Source organism: Macrobrachium nipponense, chromosome 7 (assembly GCF_015104395.2).
Source record: "Macrobrachium nipponense isolate FS-2020 chromosome 7, ASM1510439v2, whole genome shotgun sequence".
NCBI lineage: Eukaryota > Metazoa > Arthropoda > Malacostraca > Decapoda > Palaemonidae > Macrobrachium > Macrobrachium nipponense.
In genome coordinates, this window is record NC_061109.1 from 41,579,350 (window position 1) to 41,600,886 (window position 21,537).

Sequence of the window (21,537 nt, forward strand, 5' to 3'; positions counted from 1 at the left end):
CCCCTGGCTTTGGTACGCTCTATTTTTATTATCCGCTTTGTTTAGGGTAAGGTCTACACGGTTTTGTCATGCATGCATGTCTTTTTACTTATGATGGCTCTTCCATCCAGACCCTAGCCACGGCTCTTAGTTATCGGCCTCGGCTAGCTTTGAGTGGTAGGACTTGCCTTCGGGTTAGTCGACACTCCTGGATTTTTTTCTCCTACTATTTTGTTTTCTTTCTTTCATTTGTTATTCATATTGTATATTTATGTGATATTGTTAGGTTAGTTAGGCGTCTGGCTCGCTTAGCCTAGGTCATGGCCCATGGGCCTTTATGTTACCGCTTTTCAGCTCGGTTGCTTCCGATAGCATCTCTCTGATCAGTTGGTTATGTTCTAGGCTTAGTTGTTGTTCTTATCGCCCCGTGGTCACTATGTGATCACGAGGCAGCCAGACGCCTGTCCCAGTCACCTTGCCCCCCTCCCGCTCTTCCATAGGGTCGGGGGGGGTGGTCTAGGCCTGCCCATGCTCGCTCCGCATACCCGAGCCTGCCTCCCTCTCTCCCCCCCAGGCGGAGGGGGTAGAGGGACGGGACAGACCCAGACTGGACTCGACCTCTCCGGCTTTCTCGGTCCGGTCGGTTGGTAAGGTGGGGGGGACTGGCCTTTCCCCCCTCCGTACTACTCCGTCGCTCCGTTACTAGCCACCGAGTCTGTATGCCCCTTGCTCTTTCCCACCTTACTAGGGCTCCTTTACCACCGGAGACCTGGCATCCAGCGGAAGGTGCTAGTCTACCCCACGGGGTGGACCGGAACATACAGTCAGTCACTTCTAACCTCTCCGTTTCACTGAGTTTATACACTCCGCCACGACACTGGACTTAGTCCGTACGTTCGAGCTTTTAGTTAAGATCTATTATGTTAAACTATTAGTTTATCTTAAGTACCTTAAACTATTCCCCTCCCTTCATGTTTCACCGGATACCTCCGGGGTTTATAGCCTATTCAGGCGATTAAGGGAGGGTCTATGCCCGAATTTTTTTCCGAGCTCCGCATGCAACGGAGTTCTTCTGCCTTTTAGCCTGTAAGTGATATTCTTTAAGATACTCATGTGTCTTTCCACTTACAGACCACCAACTGTGAGCATCCGGGATGCTCCGCCGCCACACTTCAGGACCCATGTGGCACGAAGTTGCCGGTCCCATGCTCCATGCGCGACTCCGCACGGGGACATCCAGGTCTGGTACCATGAGACGTGTACCATATGTTACGATCCTGGTGAGCCAGCTTTTAGACGGGGTAAGTATAACCTTCTCCGGTAGCTGGTCGTCATCTGTTTTAGTGCTTAAGTTTTACATCAATCTCTCTAACTTAAGGTAAATTCAGGGGCCTTATAGCCCCTATAATTTTAAGTTATGCTTTAAGTTAGTTTTTAGTTTTAAGTTATTCTTAAATCTAATCAATACCCTCTCTTCCAGGCGCCAGCCAGTGAGGGATACTGCACTGGCAACCCTGCGGGCCTGGGTCGGCGGTTTCGGGAAGAACGCCGCCAAGGGTATGCCCTACATCCTGGAGAAAAGGTTGGCGGTTACTAATCTTCCCCGGAGGCAAGGCGACAGGATACGTCGATCCAGTAGAGGCGGCCACGACTATCGCCTTCATCCAGCAACAGCTGGCTGCCTCATTGACTGACCAAGGCCAGGACATCTCCTCGGAAGTCGCGACGTTTGGATATTAATGTAGAAAACCTATGGTAGGTGTAGACGACCTGTTGGTCGAGGTAGGTAAGGTGGACACCCAAGGGATACCCTTGGGTGAAACTGTTTCTTCTACTCCTGCAACCTCTCCATCCTTCCATGGCTTTACGGGTGACGAATTATATACTCCTCCTGACGCTTCAGTTAGACCCAAGGTCAAGGGTCAAGCAGTGAAATCCTTGACAAAGACGTCGTCGTCGTCTAAGAAGACGGCTTCGGCGTCATCTTCCTCTCGTAAGTCTCCGGCTAGGAATCCCGGAGCAGAGAGATCTAAAGCTTCTGGGTCCGGCTCTAAGTCCCTCGAGGAGTAAATCCTCCAGAGAGAGATCTCACACTCCGGCAGAGTCGTCAGTTCCGCTACCCTTGGTTCCAATTCAGAGACCACCCCTCCACCTCCGCAGCAGCTCCGGCTTTGGTTTACTCCAATGCTGGTCTGTTACAACAGGTGGGCGACCTGGTTGGGTCTCTGAAAAGTAGCATGGAACAGATGATCTCGGTTTGTCGGATAGGATTACTTCCCAAGACAGCATTATAGACCGGACTGAGCCAAGCTCCTCTAGCCTCTCCTCACCTTTCAATACAGGTGGAGCCCAGCTTCCCCCAGTATGACCTCTACCTCCGTTCTCGATGAACAACCCTTGGAGAGTAGCGTCATACGCCCCCTTCCAAGACGGACTCATTTCTATCCCGGATGTGGAACTCGAGGATCGAGGACTTCGAGTTCTACCCGGAAGACCTTCAGCCTCCGTTCATCGGCTACGCAAGGCTCACCGCCTCAGCCATGACTCGGGATGATAAAGTTCCAAAGGAGACAGTCCTCTATTCACGTGACCAGGCTCAGAGAGAATGGCTCAGGTGTCTAGAGGACATGGATTGTTCCAAATACGAAAATCCAACCTTTCAAGAGTCCGTTTACGATCTTTACGATGGATGAGAGTACCCCGCTCCCTTTCCTGACAAAGATCGCGACGTCTACCCATTCCAGCGGCCCAGATGGGGGACCCCATGCCTCAACTGAAGGAAGCAGATCCTACATCTCCGTTACTTCCTTCAGCCGGAGAATTGTGGGAAGACTTACCTAACACCTTCTCAGCTGGCAAACTCAAACCGGACTGTGCTATGGAGCAGTTTGGTGAAAAGTTACCTAGGCTTCCAGATAGCCTTATTCAGGCTGAATTTTTGACGCCAAATCGCGGTTAGCCAGATCTATTAATTCCATGGCTATGACCGAGGTGGCTACCATAGCCTATGGCTCAGAACCGCTCTTCTTCAAACTTATGACCAAATCTCTGACTCAAACGGTACAGTCAGATATGTTTGAGTTTGCCACTGCTAGGACGAATTGTAGGAAGCATGTCCTACAAGAAGCAACTATTCGGCACGAGCCGAATAGGTTACTTTGCGTCGAGCATCTGGGGAGTCAGACCTCTTCCAGAAGCGATGGTGAAGGTAGGTCCAATCAGAGCTACGAGGTTGAACCAGAGCCTTAAGGACCGTTGGGGTCTTACGGCCAAGAGGCGGCAAGATCTATCAGCTAGGGGAGGTAAGGGGCAAGGAAACCCAGACGTTTCCCAGCCCTATCGAAAAAAGCAGCCACGCTTTTCTCAGCAAGTTCCGACTGTTCCCTTAGTGCAAACAGCCCAACCTTCCACCTCAAAGGCTCAATCACAGCCTATTTATGTTATCTCCCCTCAGCCTCAGCCCTCCACCTCTTACGCCCTCCTCTCCAGCTTACAATCAATCCTTCGAGAGTCAAGCTTCACAGAAGTATGACCGCTCGGGTAAGGGAGGCAGAGGTAAGCGATCCTTTCGTGGGAGAGGATCGGGAGGTCCCTTTAATAGGGGAAAACATTTCAGAGGAGGCCGGGGAGGCTACCAGAACCAATGAGGAATTTCAGGTAGGAGGGAGGCTGTTTCACTTTCGCCACCGGTGGAACTTCAGCAAGTGGGCTCACAGCATTGTGTCAAAAGGCCTGGGTTGGAGCTGGTTAACGAACCCACCCCCATCCAGACCTTTCCGCCAACTTCCTTCCAAGGAACTGACGGAGTATGCGGAGGATCTCCTTCAGAAAGGAGCTATAGCGAGAGTCAAAAGGTTAAAATTTCAAGGACGCTTGTTCAGCGTGCCAAAGAAAGGCCTCACAAAAAGAAGGGTAATCTTAGACTTGTCCCCGCTTAAACTTAGCCATTCGCTGCGACAAGTTCAAGATGCTCACGATCTCGCAGGTACGGACCTTACTTCCCCGTGGGGGCCGTCACCACCTCTATCGATCTTACAGACGCTTTACTATCATATCCCTATTGCAAGACACTTACCGTCCGTATCTGGGCTTCAAGATAGGAGACCAGACATTCTCCTTCAAGGTAGTTCCTTTCGGGCTCAACGTAGCACCCAGGGTGTTTACGAAGCTGGCGGAAGTAGTAGTTCAAACAACTCAGATTGCAAGGGATTATGGTAGTAGCGTATCTCGACGATTGGTTGATCTGGGCTTCAACAGTCGATGAATGCAACAGAGCAACACTGAAAGTGATTCAGTTCCCTGGAAATCTAGGCTTCAAGATAAAACAGGACCAAGTCAAGACTCACTCCAGAGTCAAACTTTCAGTGGCTAGGCATTCAATGGAATCTATCCTCCCATACTCTGTCGATTCCATCATCCAAGAGGAAGGAAATAGCGAAGTCAGTCAAGCAATTTCTGAGTCACAAACTGGCGTCAAGAAGATCTCAGGAAAGGATCCTGGGTTCTCTCCAGTTTGCATCAGTGACGAACATCCTAATGAAAGCCAAACTGAAAGACCTAACCAGAATCTGGCGCTCACGAGCAAATGTCAGGTCCAGGGACAAATTGTCCTCAGTCCCCTCTGATTCTAAAGAATCGACTCCGGCCGTGGGCGAAAGTCAAGAACTTGTCGGTGTCAGTGCCCCTTCAGTTTTCCTCCTCCAGGGTTCACCATCCACACAGACCCTTCATTAAGCGGTTGGGGAGGATATTCCCAGTTCAAGGAGGTTCAAGGTAACGTGGTGGTCACCTCAGTTCCGTCAGTTCCATATAAACGTACTGGAGGCAATGGCAGTGTTCTTGACTCTAAAAAGGTTACGTCCGCCAAAGTACTCCCACATAAAGCTAGTCCTGGACAGCGCAGTGGTAGTACATTGTGTAAACAGAGGAGGCTCCAAGTCACGTCATCTAAATCATGTCATGGTAGCCATCTTCTCCCTGGCGGACAAGTTCAGTTGGCATCTCTCCTCCACTCATATAGCTGGAGTGAGAAACGTCATAGCAGATGCTCTATCCCGATCAGTACCTCAGAGTCGGAATGGTCACTGGACAACAGTTCGTTCCAATGGATTCTTCAGTGAGTGCCAGGTCTACAGGTGGATCTCTTCGCATCTCAAGCGAACCAAAAACTCCCGTGTTATGTGGCCCCCAACCTGGACCCTCTGGCCTATGCCACGGACGCCCTGGCTCTAGACTGGAACAACTGGGAGAAGATTTTATGTCTTTCCTCCAGTGAATCTTCTCATGAAAGTGTTAAACAAACTCAGGACATCAAGGGTCAAGTGGCTCTAGTAGCCCCAGACTGGCCGAAGAGCAATTGGTACCCTCTCATTCTGGAACTGGGTCTTCGCCCTCTTCGAATCCCCAATCCCAGGCTCTCCCAGTCAGTTACAAACGAAGACTGTGTTCGCTTCCTCAGGATTCTCAAAACCCTAACTTTATGGATTTCATGAAGTTTGCAGCGAAAAGGGATGCGAATATTGACCCTCAGAATATTCTCTTCTGGAATCCGATAAAAGAGATTCAACTTTGAGACAGTATGATGCTGCTGTCAAAAGTTAGCACCTTTCCTGAAAAGAATCAGATATTATATCATGACAATCAAATTCAGCTATATCCTTTTTCAGATCCTTATTTGAAAAAGGCTTAGCAGCTAGCACAATAACGACAAACAAGTCAGCCTTGAAAAAGATTTTTCAATTTGGGTTCAACATAGCTTGACAGATTCCTACTTCTCGTCTATTCCTAAGGCGTGTGGCTAGACTTAGACCTTCTGTAAGGCCTACGTCAGTATCATGGTTCTTAAACGATGTTCTAAAGCTGGCTTCAGAAACCAATAATGACACATGCTCAGTTTATAAAAAAATGCTCTTAAGGAAAAACTCCATATTTTTTATTAAGCTTGGGCCTCAGGAGCTAGAATTCAGAACTGCGGCCTTTATCCAGGGATCCGGATCATATTTCAGTCCTTCCCACAGGGAAGTGCTACTTTCTTCTCCGAACGTAGCTTTATAGCTAAGAATGAAGATCCTTTGATGAGGTGGGAACCATGGAAGGTACTACCCTTCCACAAGATGTATCTCTTTGCCCAGTTTTCACCTTACGAGCCTTTCTATCTAGGACCTCCCTCATCCTCATCGGGTTCTCTCTTTAAGAGAGAAAAAGGTGGCACTTTATCTATTAAAGGCATCAGGCAACAAATCCTGTACTTCATTAAACAAGCCAATCCTGACTCTTTCCCAAAAGCACATGATGTCAGGGCAGTAGCCACCTCAATTAACTATTTCCAACATATGAACTTCGATGAGTTGAAAAAGTATACTGGATGGAAAACGCCGACAGTGTTCAAAACGTCATTACTTAAAGTCCTTGGAAGCTCTAAATTTTCAGCAGTTTGCAGCGGGGAACATAGTTTCCCCTGACTCTGACTAATCCTTAAATAGGAGATCCAGTCCTCCTTTCTACCTGCCTCACCTAAACAGTTCGTCTATTCCTGCCTTGTTCATTTACGGTCACCTTGTGTCTTAGCTGCTTTTATGATGATGTAGTGGGTGTCCCTTATTTTTTTGCTAGGGACACTCACATTTGATGATGGTTATTGATCTCGTGGATGTCATCTCCTTATTTTTATGCTAGGAGATACTCTTATTATAATGATTACGGGTTTTGTATATTAAGTCATATACATTCCTTTATATTTTTATTATTGTTGAATTTGTTTTATTCAACTTTATTTTATGTTAATTGCTTTAGAATGTTTTTGATACATTGCTTTACACAGATACCATTTTTGTACATATGATACATTTCTCCTGTATATATGTATATTACCTTAAGTTAAGAAATATTATTAGAATTAAGTCTAAATTAAGTAATATTTCTATTTTGTATCACTGTGTATATGTATCTTTATTAGCAATTATATTGATTTATTTTTATTTTATCTTTATTTGAGACCTTTTTATGTTTTGTTAAATTTCTCTACAATCTTGTGCTATTTCTCTGGTACGATTTCGCGCAGCGACACGAGCTGAGCCCAGAAAAGGGATTTTGACGTAAGGAAAATCTATTTCTGGGCGATTGGCTCGTGTCCGCCAGCGAAATCCCGCCTACCCATCCCATCGCCAAGATTGTTCTGCTAACTTCAGGATGGCCACCAGAGGCGCAGCAGTTGGCAGCATGGGATGGAGTAGTAGTAGAGGTGCTGCCCACTCTTTGTGGGCTCTCTCTCCTTTGGGGGATTTTGTAGTGGGAGAATTCTATTGGCATTTGGCTCGTGGTAGTGGTCTCACTCGCCATAGTGTTCAATACCGACACTCTCTGGGAGAGTGAGCGAGTCAGTTATACTGACCTTTTTTCTTTATTTATTTATTCTCTGTATGTGTTAGTACATTTACCCTAGAAATAATAGATTAAAGGATATTTTCGCTGGCGACACGAGCAATCGCCCAGAATAGATTTTTCCTTACGTCAAAATCCTTTATGGCTAAGTAATATCGTTATCAATGCATAGAAAAAATTGTATTCTGGAAAAACACCGGGACAAAGGCTCTGAATCTCGTAGTAAGTTCCATATGTACTTACCGAGTAATTACAGAATCAGAGCCCTCCCTCCTCCCTTTCACAGACATAGGGCACAAACGGATTGAGCCCTTCAGCTGCGTTATACCTATTCTTCCCAGAAAGTGGGAGGTGATAGTCATCTATGCTAAAAACAATAGAAGCGCTACTGTGGATTTTAGAATTTACGCTGGTATCTGAGAAGAAACATTAGCTTTGTAATTACTTGGTAAGTATATATGAAACTTAATTTTACTATGAAAATAACATTGTTCATACGCGAACAAACCTTCGGTCTTAACAATAGGATAATTTCTAGCGCCTAGCTGGATCCGGTTAAAAAACAGATGAAAGCAAGGAATCTTGTTATATCTGGCAACGCATGCATAGATCGGGTGAAGGATGGTCGAAGTCCATTCACCTTTGATCACGCATCAGTCTTTCTTTTGACCGCCTGGGCGAGAGTCATGTTAACCTCTCCTGGCCTTTTCCCAGTTCATTGCCCGTTTCGCTTGTGTTTAGTGTGTGTGTGTGTGTTTGGCTGATATTATGGCTTCTTCTGCTCCTTCTCGGCGTCAGCATATGTGCCCCGGAGTTCCAGTTTTCCTTGTTCTCATTTTCTGCTTCGTCAGCGGACCGACCCTCATTAACGTGCAGTAGGTGTCGTTCTAATTTTTGTATTACGAATTCTTGCACGGAATGCTGGGCATGGCCTAAGGAGCAGTGGAGGTCGTTTTATGGCAAGAGAGAACATTGGAGGGATTCGACTCTCCCTACTTGGGAAGTTTTTTCGCCTCTTCCCAATGTTTCGTCTCCTGCAGTAGTCAACCCCCATAGTAGCGTGGTCCCTGCGTCTCCTTCCTTTTCTTCCATTGATTCGTCGATGGAAGTATCGGGAGGCCACCAGGCTAATGTTTGTAATATAGCCCCTTCTTCCTCAGGAGTTTACAGGCAGTACCCGGGTTACGACGGGTTCGGGTTACGACGTTCCGAGGTTAAGGCACTTCTCAATTATATTCATCAGACATTATTTCCAGGGTTAGGACACCTAAAATGCTCATCTGGCAGATGAAATATGACACCAAAAATGCAAAATAATCAATATTTGAAGGGTTTTTTTGATGAAAAATGCAATAAGAATGCAGTTTACATAGTTTTTAATGCACCCAAAGCATTAAAAGTAAGGTTTTCTTAGGATTTTATACGATGTTCCGGCTTACGACAATTTTCGGCTTGCGACGTGTCTCAAGAACGGAACCCCCGTCGTAACCCGGGGACTGCCTGTATTTGATTCCCGAGAAGGGTGAGGCTTTTTCATCTATCTCTTCTCTTCCAGAGTAGGAGGCGTCCAAAATGGTGGCGATTTGGAAGATGCTCGGGCTAGGGGGTCCCCCGTCCTTGGAGGGGTTGCTAGCGCATTTGTGGAGGCTCGCAACCCCCCCACCTCCTTTGGTCTGGCCAGGCCATCCCCCCTCCCCCCGGCATCCAATCTTCGTGGGTGTAACAGAATTCGGCCATCCTTTGTATTTGCTTTCCCCAGATGGTCTGCTGCCGCTTCGAGTCGGAGTGAAGCTGTGCGTCAGCCCCGTTGATGACGTCACGGGATCCGTCTTTGTGTATTCCTCCGTCAGTGGCGTCTGATTCCCCTCCCCGCACCGAGGGGAAGCCGTGACGTTCACTCCATCGAAGACATCTCTCCCAGTCGTCTCCTGATCCGCCTTTTCTCAGCGTGACCGTCATCACTGCCGCCCAGTTTCGCTACATCTCCCTTCCTTGTCATCGGAGCCTTCTCTGACACATTAGTCTGAGGTCATATGCCAGGCAGTGCTTCTGAGGTTGGACTCTGTATTGGATGTGAAGTTGGCTGCCTTATCGGTTGGGAGGACTGGTAGGAAACATCTTGCTTCATCCCTACCTCCTGAGAAAAGTGCATATAAGAAACCAGTGCTGTCTTCCTCTCCCTCTTCCCCCTCTACGCCCTGTCGGTGTATCAAGCGTTGGAAGGCTAAGGACTTTGTCCTTCCATCGCCGTCAAGGGAGGAACAACGCGGACGTGTTACCAAGAGTGCTGTTGTTTCAGTAGTGTTAGTGCTCCTTCCCGTGTGTGATCTGCAGGGGATGCTTCGTCCTCTGCCTCGAATCTTGGGGTGTGTTAATCGCCCCCCCGCACCCCCATCCATGCACATCATGAGCGTGTGGTTAACCTCCCGCCCCTGCCCATGCACATGATGTTAGTGCTCCTTCTTCTCCAAGGCCTATTCGTCGCCATAAGGATCTCAAGGCGCCTGTCAAGAGGTCGAAGGTAGTGAGCATGGAGTTGGTGCAGCAGGAGTGTTTGCCTGCCTCTCTCACTGGTGCTTCCAAGAGTTCGATTCTAGGGGATTCTCCTTTGATCTTGAGTGTTTGAGTTTCCCCCCCATCTCACGTACGTACGTCCGCCACGCCCGTGACCATTCATGGACATGTTGAGTCATCTGTTGAGGTAAGTGATGTTCCTAGTGTTATAGTGGGTTCGTCTCGGAAGCCGACACATGGACCCATCCCAGACAGGTTAGTTGGGGTTTCAGGCTGTTTGGTTGCTAACCCTTCTGTTAATTTTGGTTGGTTGGGAAGGTGCCTTAAGAGGAGCCTACACATCCTTCCTCGTTGTCGGTCTCCGTTGCCGGAGCAGGAGGAGGGAGACACGCAAGAGTTTCTGTCTTCCTTTTCGGGAGTTGTTGATCTCGTTCCTGGGTTTAACAATTTGGAAAGTAGGACTCAGGCTCGGTCGTCTTACACTCCTTGCTTGGAAGCCTTGGTGGGAGCTACTCAGGACCCCAAGTCATCTCTTCAACTTCCTTTGTCGGGGCACATTCAGTCGGTCTTGCAGAAAGTGTAACGCCTCTGTTTCAGACCGGGACGGTTCGCTTCGCTCTAGGGGCTCTACCAAACTACTACCCCTACCTCTCACGAGACATAGGAAGTACTATACTACGAGCTCTGCTTTTTTGTTGTAATGCCACCTTAACCCAGACGTCATTCACCTGAAGCTGGGATTGACTGTGGAACAGGTGAGGTCAGTGACTCCGTCCTTGTCTCCGCAAGATGCATCAGCATTGGAATCTACGGCGGCCTCCATGTTCCAGACGGTTTCTTGGCTGGACCTCTGGTCTGTGGTTATTGCCAAGATAGCTTCCGACAAGTCCCCTGAAAGGTTGGTGAGTGCCTCCTGGCTTGCCAATCTGTTGCAGTCCAGGGGCAAGCGTTTTCATATTTGGCTCACCTCAGTGCCAATTTATGGGCTAGTCTTCTTCTGATTAGAAGGGACACAGCTTTGTCTAGGACGGAGAGATCGCTCGACACTGAGTCCATGCTAGCATTGAGGAACGGAGATCTGTTGGATTCCCAATTTTTGTTTCCTCGGACAGACCTCAAGAATGCGATAGACCGACGCCGGGTGGACACCAAAGACAGACTGGTGCACCCAGGCCGTGTCTAAGTTGGAGTCTCATCTTCAGAGATGTCCAGCTCCTCCTCCTCCCCCTGTCCAGCAGCAGTCAAGGAGATCGTCGCCTGGTAGGCCGTCGAGGACCTCGAGTTCGGCAGGGCCATCCCATTCAACACAGCCTAAGTCAGAAGATCAACACCCCTTTCGCTCTTGTTCCTTTAAGCTAAGAAGGGGCCCAAGGGGCAGAGGTAAAGGGGGCCATCGGTAGGTTAGGCGCCTCTCCCTCTCCTGCGCCATGGGTGGGGGGGGGTGCCTGGCTGGCCATTGGGCCAAGTGGCAGAGTTATGGGGCGGAAAAGTGGGTGGTAGATGTCCTTCGGGTGGGATACCTACTGCCATTTGACTTCTCTCCTCATCTGTCAGACAAGCCGCAGCTCAGGAAGGCATACCCTCCAGATTCTCTGAAGTTCTTGGCTCTTCAGGAGGAAGTGAAGAAAATGCTGGACAAGGATGTGCTAGAGGAAGTAGTGCGTCCATCCCCGGGGTTTTACAGTCACATCTTAGTGCCCAAGGTGTCGGGAGAATGGAAGCCTGTGATCGACTTATCCACCTTGAATCACTTCATCAGGAAGACATGGTTCAAGATGGAGACCCCGTGCTCAGTGTTGGCAGCCAGGAGGGAAGGCAACTTCATGCGGTCGATAGACTTAAGGGATGCATACTTCCAAATCCCTGTTCATCCCACGTCCAGGAAGTTCCTTTACTTCTCTCTTGCGGACAAGTTCTTCGAGTTCAAAGCAAGTGTTCACGGGTCTTCTCGCTCGTGTCAAGTTGGCAGTTTTTCCCCAGGGAGAAAGCTGCTGCAGGACAGGGATCGTCTACTTTGGTTTCTGTCCTGGAACTGGGCATCTTAGTCAACCATGGGAAAGTCGAACCCCCACTCATACCCAATCAAAGGATTCTCTACTGGGGTCATGGTCCTCGATACAACAGTGGCAAAAGTTTTCCTGTCAGATCAGAGATTGGAGAAGTTGCGGGCGGTGGCGCGCAACTTCCTGTCAGTCACATCAGTCAGCTCATCAGTGGCAGGTTCTTCTGGGAGTGTTGTCTTCCCTGGAGAAGCTGGTCCCTCATGTGCGTCTTCATCTTTGGTCTCTGCAATGGGACTGATGGGGGAATTCTGGTCTCTGGCAGGGGACTCTCCCCTGTTAATGGTTCCTCTGTCCTCTGGAAGTGGAGAAGAAGACCTTCGTTGTGGTTGGACGACCAGAATCTGTTGAATGGTGTCCCTCTGCGTTCTATTACACCGGACTAACTTCTGTTCTCGGACGCCTCCCTCACAGGTTAGGGGGCTCATTTAGGCGGCCTCATCGCTTCAGGCGTTTGGAGTTTGGAGGACAAGCAGCAACATAGCAACGCCTTGGAGTTGAAGGCGGCTTTCCTGGGTCTGAAGGAGTTTTGGGGGAAGATAGAGGGTCATTCGGTCGTTCTCATCTCGGACAACACCTCGGTGGTAGCCTATGTGAACAAACAGGGAGGCCTGGTTTCACATCAACTTCATGCCTTGACCGTCGAGCTTCACCATTGGGAGGTCAGCAGTTCGGTAGAACTCTCAGCCAGGTATATCCCAGGAAAACGGAACATGGTCGCAGACAAACTCAGTTACCAGGATCAGATCCTAGGCACAGAGTGGTCCCTTCATCAAGTGGTGGCAGACAAGCTTTTCCAGATTTGAGGGAGACCCATGCTGGATCTTTTTGCGACACGCTTCAACAGGAAGCTGGAGGTGTTCTGTTCAGTGGTTCCAGATCCTTTAACATTGGCAGAGGATGCATTCCAACATCCCTGGGACAACCTGGAGGTGTATGCCTTTCCTCCGTTTTGTTTAATCCGTCAGGTTCTGAACAGGCTGATGAGTTCACAGGGTCCCAGGATGACTTTGGTAGCCCCTCTGTGGTCTCAGGCGGAATGGTTCCCAGATCTGCTGTCGCTGTTGTCAGAGGTTCCGAGGGAATTCCCCCTTGGCGACATCTGTGTCAGCCCCATGCAGAAAGGTTCCACCAGTCAGTGATTCCCTGTCTCTTCGCGGTTGGAGGCTATCAAGTATCTCCTCCAAGCGAGAGGCTTTTCTTAGAGAACAGCTGGGCACATGTCCAGCAGTCTTAGGAAGTTGACCTTCGCGGTTTACCAAGGCAAATGGGCGATCTACTGTGATTGGTGTCATAAATGGGGTTTTTCTCCACTCACGACATCTATTCAGCGAATAGCAAACTTTTTAACCTTCTCAGAGACGAGAAACGTTTGTCTATTTCTGCCATTAGAGGCTACAGGGCGGCCCCAAATTTAGTGTTATGCCTTAAGGGTATTGACATCTCTTCCTGGGAACTTTCCCTGCTAGTTAAGGGGTTTGAGCAGTCGAGTTCTCCTAGAGAGCTCAAGCCTCCGACGTGGGATGTTTCCTTGGTTCTTAAGAGCTTCTCTAAGAGTCCATATGAGCCCTTGCGTCGCTCATTTGACAGGAACCTGACACTCAAGACAGTTTTCCTTCTGGCTTTGGTATCTTCCAAGAGGGTAGGAGAGCTCCACAGTCTGAGCTATAGGGTAAAGCACACCAGGGGTTGGGGGTCGATGTCCTTTGAATTTGTCCCAGAATTCGTGGCCAAGACCCAAAATCCCTCTGTGCATGATGACAGGTTCACTTCATTTTCCATTCCATCACTGACTGACTTTGTGGGTGGTGATGCTCAAGAGCTTTTGTTGTACCCTGTCCGGGCCCTGCGTTGCTATCTTAAAAGGACTCGGCACCTTAAACCAGGCTGCCGCAGACTTTTGGTTAGCACAGGCTGTACAAAGAAAGAGGTGTCTAAGAATACTATCTCTTTTTGGATATGGGAAGCCATCAGACAGGCATACTTGACTCTTGATGACTCTACCACCACGTCTGTGCAGGCTAGAGGGCATGACGTTAGAGGTATTGATCCCTCTCTGGCTTTCAAAAAGAACTTGGCTGTACATAGTGCTGAGCGCTGGTACTTGGTTACACCAGTCCCCGTTCACCTCCTTCTATCGTAAGGATGTTGCCCACATATCTGCGGACAGGTTTTCCCTGGGTCCTGTGGTGGCTGCCCAACAGGTTGTGTAACTCATGGTTGCCCTTGCCAGGGCACCTTTGTATCTTACCTAAGATGATTGTGTGGATGAGAGAATGAGTGAGTTGGCTGATCTTCTTTCTCTTGTACCTTTCCCTCTTCCTTCGGGCGGTTTAAGGAATAGACACGTCATTTGCTGGACTGGTCTGATACAGGTGAGTAAGGTAGTCATACTGATAGTGTGGTCATGCAATATACACATATCTTACTCGCAGTTTTGGTAGCATATGCTCCACTCCTTGGCAAGGAGGGGTTGGGAGTAATACAACCCTGGTGTCTTGGTTTGTTATTGGACAGTCAAAGTTTCTCTTTGGTTCCCTGTACAATGGTTATCCCATATATCATTGTACGTCACTCAGGGTCTGAGTGGTTAGATATCAATTTATCTAGCTTCTCAACAGGCTTCAGTCCCTCTCCAAAAACCATTCCTTTTGAGAGCTGGACTGGTGGGTAGGCCTATTGTTAAGACCGAAGGTTTGTTTGTGTATGAACAAAGGACAAATTTTCTAAGACAATTTGTGTAATTTTTCATAGCTACAAACCTGAGGTCTTAACATTATACTGCCCGCTTCTAGCCGCCCCTCTGTGTGTTAAGACATCCTGAGTTGGGAAAGACTGATGTGTGATCATAGGTGAATGGTCTTCGACCATCCTTCACTTGATCTACGCATGCATTGCCAGATATCACAAGATTCCTTGCTTTCATCTGTTTTTTAACCAGATCCAGCTAGGCGCTAGAAATGATCCTATTGTTAAGACCTCAGTTTTGTAGCTATGAAAAATACAAATTGTCTTAGAAAATTTGTCATTTTATAGTGCTACTGTGGGGTTACCTCCCTTTCAGCCTTTAGATCCTTGTACTTCATCTCTTTTGATTTCTGGATCTCTTTTCTTACTGTTTAGCTACCCCAAGCCCTTCTCTGCACCTTCTTAAACACTGAATGGCCTAAATCATAAATCAGCCCTACTGATTTACAGATTCATTGTTGGTCTAAAATGGGTCAGTGCGACCTGTAAGGGGGTCATGGATCAGTGAATCCAATTACACCTGACCTGCTGTCCCTCTTGATTGCATTCTGTGACTTCAGCATCATTCCCATGTTTTCTCATGTAAGGCCCTCAAGAAGTGGAGGCAAAAGTTAGTACACCAACTGCTTGTATATTTGACTAATACCCTTCCTTCACCATTGCCCATCATTAATAAGGGGATTGGGTAGAGCGGTATCATTTAGCCATGGATGATGACTACTCTTATTTATTCAACTTAACATACAGCCTGTCAATGTCTTGCATTGGATCCTAGGCTGTATAGGAGTTTACAGCAGTTAGCTTCCTACTCAGAACATGAAAGTTATCTTCAACCTCAAATGCTGATTCTTTCAGAAGTGTTCCAGTCATGATTCATGAGACCAAACCTAGGATCTGAGGAATTAGTCTTCGTACAACTGATGAAGTTCTGTATCCTAGAGTAAATTGTAAATACTAGATGATTTACAGGTTTACATGCATAAATCTGACAGTCAAGCAAGTGGGCTGTCCCACTCCCAGCTTCCTTGTCACTTGTTTACTACTTTGTTACCAAGTTTCAGTAACAAATCAGACTTCATGTTCGTATATTTAGAAGAAATGTAAATTATTCTGAATTTGTGATGCTATGGAAAATTTAGGTTAGTATAAATGTTACTCTAATTTGTGTTGTATTACATTATTCAGATCAACAGAGATGGAGACAAGCTTAGTGAGAGTTCCAGAATTAAGTGAGCAGCTGTACGAATGCCGGGAGGAGTATGTTCGTCATTCCCAGTATGCTGCTGCGATGGAAAATTTAAAGCATATTTTTACAGTTTCCAGAGTCTGTTGATAAGACACGGAAGTGGATTGCTGAAGGAAAGTTATTATATGCCCATCAGGTAAGGTGTTTTTAGGTTTCATTGACGGTTTTAAAATATTGTACGTATTGTTTTTAATAGTTTTGTTTAAAGGTGTTCTAAGTTTTCATTATGGAGCTCCTCTGACTTTGAATAACTTTTTCTAGAACGTAATTGATTTTACTTATTTTTTCTTGTCTTCTCAGTATGTGACCAAGATTGTAAGAAATTTATTTTTTCAAGAAACTGTGGATGCTGTTGTCTATAAAAAAAAAATTGGATGACTGCATGTGAATCGTGTTCTAGATAGTCCATTGCCTTTTATTGTTTCCTTTTGTCACCTAATACAGTCAACCCCCGAATTCAAGGACTCACGATTCATGGACTCAGCGATTTGCGGGATTTTATGTGGAACCTATATGAAAATTATTTTTGGGAAAACAAGCTATTTGCAGGTTTTTTTGGAACATATGTAGTGTTACATAATATAAAAAATATGGAATGTTATTCCTATATAAAAACTAAAACTATGATTAATTAAAACCAATGACCCCAAGAGGTCACCAGTTTGCTTGCAGGAATGATCAGACCAGATAAGGTAAAGTAGGCTAAGATGACGTGTTGTATTAGTCAGTGTCTGGTTTGTCGTCATCTGTGGTCATCAAATCTACTGTTTTGTAAACGGTTGTCAAAGCTTCCTGCTTGAGACAACCACAGTGACCTATAACCTAGACGGGCTACATGACTTGTAATATATGTCATCTGTGTGTGTTCGTATGTTCGAGCTACTGTCCTGCTCACTTTATTATTTGTAAAACCAGATTTGTAGTCAGACTTCATTAGCCATCATCATTGGCAGACCTGTACATTTTTATCTGATCTTCAACATGTAGACTTCGAGAATACAGATATTTATGTACTCTTTGTTTCAACCATAGAACCTCACATCAGAAAGAAGATACTGAACGAACTTAGAAATTATCATCATGAGTTTGAAACATCTCCGCCTTCATACCCAAAGAAGATACTGACTTAGAAATTATCATCGAAACCCAAGACACTCCAATGAGGATGGAGAGTCATAACAAACCGACCTTAGCATAAATTATCACAGGTCTAAATAACCTCACAGGGCGCCTTATTATACAAAGGCATCAGCCCTACATTATTGGTGGCAGCTACAGCGATAACTCTTCAACGTCTTCCGAAGAATAACGAATAATGTATCATATCAGAAGTCAACGACGGCGAAAGCAAGAGATTCTTCAAGCAACTTAGTGTCTCTTATGGCATCGTAAGATATGTCTTACATCAAGAATCATTCAAGAAACCATATCATCGTTTTAGTGAGCGTCCTCAGCAGTGCATATCTTCAAGAAACAAACCGGACGGGTCTGCTTCCTATGGCAACGCAAGCTTCGTCCTAACTGTAAGAGATGTCTCTCATTTAGAATCATTCAAGAAGGCATCATCGTTTATTGAGCGTTCCCAGCACTTCAAGAAACAAACCGGACGTGTCTGCAGCATCAGATCACCACGAATAAAGCAACGGGAAACGAACCATTCAACAAACAAACACTGAACGAGCAGAACGTGAACTGAGAATTCAGGTCACTGCGGAAAAGCGACATCGAAGCTAAACTCCATGACATCACCTAAACAGCAAGATCTTTCTCTTATATACCGAAGCTAAGAACAAGGGTCATCTGCTAAACAGAGAAGGAGGGCCAAGGCCGTGTCATTATTGAAACGCCGTGACTTCCTACCAAATCAAGCTAAGTACAATCTTTTTTATTCATTTGGAGTAACTTTGAGTGTTTCCTTTGCAGGTTGAATTTTCGTTGTTCCTGTGGCTGAAGTTACGTGACATTCTTAATCTTACTTTTTTACAGAAATTATCTACATCATTGGGACTTCGCTACTGCGAGTTTTTATCTTTGAGTTTTTGTCAACTTTATTTTTTCAGAAGTTCTCCTGAAATATCATAATCATATACTGTGTTAATCTTATCATTTTGGGTGATTATCAATTCTGTACGTAACAAATCATATTAAACATTGAATATGCGTTTACGCAGTGGACGTCTGTATTTATACAGATGCACGGATAGGGTCGTTAGGCACAGTAGTGATAAGAATACACACAAAAACAAGTGGAACACCGGTACAAATCTGGATAAATTAGAGGTAACACCATTTCGGGTCAGGACAATAATGGCTCCTTTGCAAGGTCCCGATGGCAGTTTTAGCTTTGAGTTTTTTGAGTTATATGCTTAGAAAAATCGAATCTCTATGACTCAACTTAACTTTAAAAAAAAAAAATACGGCTGGATTGCAAGGAATAAGATGTCTGTAAAAACTTTCATTAGGTTAACATACTTAACATTCATATAAACAAATTAACAAAAATATGTCTAAATGTGCTGACCTGGATCCCTCACTATTTCAAATTTTAGCAAAGAATGAAAGTAAACCACAGCAAGTACATATAGTTAATAATAACACAGTAGAGATAACTTGTTTTAATAGTAATTGCTCAATTCATAATAGTTCAAGTCATTCTTACGTTCGTTGTTTTATACGTAACCAACAGCAACATAATGCTAAAAACACACAAAACGTTGTCGATGATAATAAAGAGAAGAATCCTCATTATTATAAAAAGAAACAAGTAAACAGTAAATCTGCTAAAAATCAGAAACAAACACATCGTGCTTCAGCAAACTTGGTTACTGTGCCATCTAGTATAATGGTCAGGGTCAGTCAAATCTGCCGAGTGTTGAAAGCAAAGCACATTCCACATAAGCGACTCTAGTGGAGGGGGGAGAGGGATGTTGGATCATTCATGCCAAACACCTTTTTGAATTAAAAAGGAATTTTCCTATGAATCACACGACCGTATCAAGTAATCAGAGCAGGTTCCCGTAGTTTTGATATTAAAAGTTATTATAAGTTGTGGTGGATTAAGCCCGACTGTACGTGCCGTAAAATTAGAATACCAGCCATTTACATTGTTTTTATTCCTTTAGTCCACGTAATATCCTGTATTTACGGACTCACCGTTGTTGTTCGAACTTCCCTATTGAGAAGTCCGGAGTATGGTTCAGTAATTGGCAATAACGAGTTAATTGTCGTAGCGTAACTTAGTTTCAGTACAGGGCGGATAAGCGCACTTACAGATACCTTTCTAGTTATAAAAAACATTGATCTGTATCTAGCGTAATTGTAAGATATCCATCTATGGGTATACAAAACATTATCTTACCTCCTGCCAAATAAGACATGTTTATCAAAGGAAAATTCTATAAACCTTCAAACACATTAAAATCCGTTTTGGACAAAAAGAGACAGTTAATCAAATAATAACTTATATAGAGGAACCAATCACTTGTCTCATAAAAGGGATTTTGATGAAAGAAATATCTATTTCTGGGGGAGGACCTGTGTCGCCCAGTGAAAAATCCCTGTAGCTAATTTTTCCAAGTATAAATAGATCCTAATTATACCAGAGAAAAAGCTAGCATGGTATGCTGAAGTTACTACCCTCAGTGCGAGCACCCCCAGGGGCGTCGGTATAAAGTATAAGGGCGAAGTGGAAGCCACTACTCACAGGTCCTCTGCCAATTAGAAGATTCCTCTTCAAAATCCCTCCACGGTGGGAGCCGTTACAAGCGTCCACCCCACCTACCTTCCTCTCGCTACTACTACTAATACCCACGCGTGTCCTTCATTCCTGGAATAGACCACCAAGCTTGGACTGGCTAAGGGTGGGGAAAGCAGAAGAAGGAGAAGGGCTGGGTTCACCGGGCGACACAGGTCCTCCCCCAGAAATAGATTTTTTCTTCGTCAAAATCCCTTTTCTGGGTTCGACCTGTGTCTGCCGGTGAAAAAGTATCAGAGAATTCCCATCCAAGCTAAACAGATACCAAACCAATGTATAAAAAGGGGGTTAATGAAACCTAAGGTTCATTTGAAAATTAAATTTAATGCTCTATAACAAGGCAAAAATTACTTATATACTACTTAAACTAGAACTTAAACTATGACTTAGAACTAGTAAAAATGAGAAAATATAATATGACAATGTACATTTATGGTATCTGAGCAATCTAGACGGGTATGTACATACAGTTCCGTAAAACCAATATGGTCTCAAAACCGAAGTTTCAATACCATATACATGTTCCGGTGGTGGGATGGTCAAGGCCCAGCCTGGCCCGGAAGAGAGAGGTTGGTGGGGAATACAAGCGAGTCAGGTAGGAAGGAGAGAGTATTAGGGAAAGAATTAACAGAAAGGGCTAAGTAGTTAGTAAAAACTTGATTATTCAGGGGAGACTATGCTCCCTGCAGCCACTGTTGAGAATTTAAGGGCCTCTAAGTTTTTGAGATAGTGGCGTTTAAATACTGCTGGAGATTTCCAACCCGTATATCTCTTCAGGTCCTCAAAGTTCATATTTTGAAAATAGTTAATGGAAGTAGCCACTGCTCGGATGTCATGGACGTGTGGGACTGAATCCGGATTGGCCTGTTTAATAAAGTACAGTATTTGCTGTCTAATACCTTTTAGAGAAATTGTCCCACCTTTCTCTAATAAACAGAGGGCCTGAAGATTTTTGGGAAGTTCTGGCTAGAAAGGATTTAAGGGTAACGACAGGACACAATGAAGTGTCCTGTGTGAGAGGAAGAATTTTCTAAGGAGTCCAACTGTTTTGTGGGTCCTCATTCTTAGCCAGAAACTGCCAATCGGGGGATAGCAGAACTTCACCTGACGGGAGGAATTCAACACGGCCTGGATTTCTAGAGAGAGCTGAGAGTTCAGATATTCTGGCACCTGATGCTAGGGCCATTAAAAAAGGGATTTTGACGAAGGAAAAAATGTATTTCTGGGCAAGGGCCCATGTCGCCCAGTGAAAATGTCCCTTTAGCACACATTTCTAAGGTAATTATTGCTAACATACCAGAGAAAAAGCTAAAATGGAAATGTGAGAATATTCTGACTCGCTCATCTTATATAAAAGGTGTCGGTATGGTTTCTGGGGCGAGTGAAACCATTACCACGGCGGTCTCTTACCATTTAGATCCATCCTTCTTCGAAATCCCCCTACCTGAGAGGGCCGATGTAAGGCCCGCTCCCAGCTACGACTACTACTAGCGCCCCCGACGCCACCACCAGCGCCTCTACCGCTCATCCTTGGAGTTAGCCTGTCAAGCTTGGGCCCAAGGGTGGGTAGCAAAAGAAGGGTGGGATTTCACTGGGCGACACGGGCCCTTGCCCAGAAATAGATTTTTCCTTCGTCAAAATCCCTTCTCTGGGCTCAGCCCGTGTCGCTTTGTGAAATAGTACCAGAGAAATGGCCACAAGCTTGAATAATGGATATAAAAGATATTGTAAAGATAAAATAAAAAACACTTAAAAAATTAAGTACTATAATCTAAAAGAGCTTATGAACTATAAATGATTATAATATAGACTTAAGATTAAATACGATAACTTACATTAATCTTGAAGATAAATAC

At 45.5% G+C, this 21,537-nt stretch overlaps 1 protein-coding gene and 1 long non-coding RNA gene across 3 annotated transcripts in view; both read left to right on the forward strand.

Moving 5' to 3' along the window:
* The window catches only part of LOC135217070 (uncharacterized), a 40,866-nt gene extending 23,726 nt beyond the window's left edge, over window positions 1-17,140 (forward strand). The window contains exons 2-3 of the long non-coding RNA XR_010315037.1: window positions 15,867-16,063; window positions 16,960-17,140. This is a non-coding gene — a long non-coding RNA (uncharacterized LOC135217070). The remainder of the gene's footprint in view (window positions 1-15,866; window positions 16,064-16,959) is intronic.
* The window catches only part of LOC135217513 (U11/U12 small nuclear ribonucleoprotein 48 kDa protein-like), a 251,591-nt gene that overhangs the window by 29,490 nt on the left and 200,564 nt on the right, over window positions 1-21,537 (forward strand). The window lies entirely within an intron of this gene.